The sequence below is a fragment of the Sphaeramia orbicularis genome, chromosome 17, assembly GCF_902148855.1.
Source record: "Sphaeramia orbicularis chromosome 17, fSphaOr1.1, whole genome shotgun sequence".
In the NCBI taxonomy this organism is placed as follows: domain Eukaryota; kingdom Metazoa; phylum Chordata; class Actinopteri; order Kurtiformes; family Apogonidae; genus Sphaeramia; species Sphaeramia orbicularis.
The window spans coordinates 56,649,022-56,650,421 of record NC_043973.1 but is presented as its reverse complement, the minus strand read 5'-3'; positions in this window follow the sequence as shown (position 1 = coordinate 56,650,421).

The following is a 1,400-nucleotide window of genomic DNA, read 5'->3' as shown; positions in this document are numbered from 1 at the left end:
AGGTTTTAATTCTTGGGGATTTCAATCTGCACATCGATAACAATTCATCCAGCCCAGCAATGGAACTTTTAGCCATGACTGACACTTTTAACCTCAAACAACATGTATCTGGCCCCACCCACAAGAAAGGACATACCCTGGACCTGGTTTTCTCATTGGGCTTACACGTCACAAATGTGTGTGTTGAGGATGTCCACTTGAGTGATCATTGTGGTGTGTTTTTTGACTTATGTGTGCCTCTGGAGCCCAAGCCTGCACCTAGAAGGGCCAAGAGGAGGATCATTACAGAGTCCACAGCCCAGGATTTCCGTGCCCTGTTTAACCCTAGTCTTCTTAATGAGTGTCCCGATGTTGATGAGTTTATCCAGTGCTTTGCCACACACTGCAGCTCTATTCTTGACCAGGTGGCTCCCGTGAAAACTAATGTCACTCGTAAGTGGTCTTGTCCCTGGATAAATGAAAACATCTGAAACCTAAGGAGAACTTGTCGCAAAACTGAGCGTCTTTGGAAATCAACCCAGTTGGAAGTACACAGGTTACATCTTAAAGATCTCATAACCTCATTAAATAAAATGATTAAGGAGGCAAGATCCAGCTACTTCCACAAACTTATAGCCACAAACAAGAAAAGCCCCAAAGTAATCTTTGACACAATCCAGTCCATTGTGTCCCCTGCTGCCCCCCCCCCCCCCCCCCCCCCCCCCTGTGCTCTGTAAAGCTGACAGCAATGACTTCCTAAACTTCTTCACAGACAAGATCAGGGATATTAAACACAATATCCCACCACCCTCTGGCCGTCTGACCCTATCTGATCCCCCTCTGCAAACCTGGTCCTCTTTCGACCCTGTGACACTGGAGGACATCTCAGCACTTTTATCCAAAACGAAACCCTCCTCCAACTCTGCAGACATCCTCCCCCATAAGCTCCTTGTCGGTGTCTTTGACACTATTGGACCATGGGTCACAAAGTTTTTTAACCTGTCGCTCACAACTGGTTTGTTTCCCAGCTCCTTCAAACAGGCCATCATAGAACCTAAACTAAAGAAAACCACACTGGACCCCACAGACTTCAAAAGCTACAGGCCCATTTCAAAGCTCCCCCTATTGGCCAAAATCCTTGAGAAAGCAGTGTCTAAACAACTTACAGCTTTTCTGGAGACACACCAGATCTATGACACTTTTCAGTCTGGGTTTAGACAACGCCACTCAACAGAAACCGCACTATTAAAAGTGTCTAGTGACATCCTGATGGCGGCTGACTCCGGGAAATCCACGGTCTTGGTCCTGCTAGATCTGTCCTCGGCCTTTGACACAGTGGACCATACCATAATGATTGAGAGACTGAGGGACCTGGTAGGGATGTCAGGTCCTGTGCTAGACTGGTTCTCCTCTTACCTGAC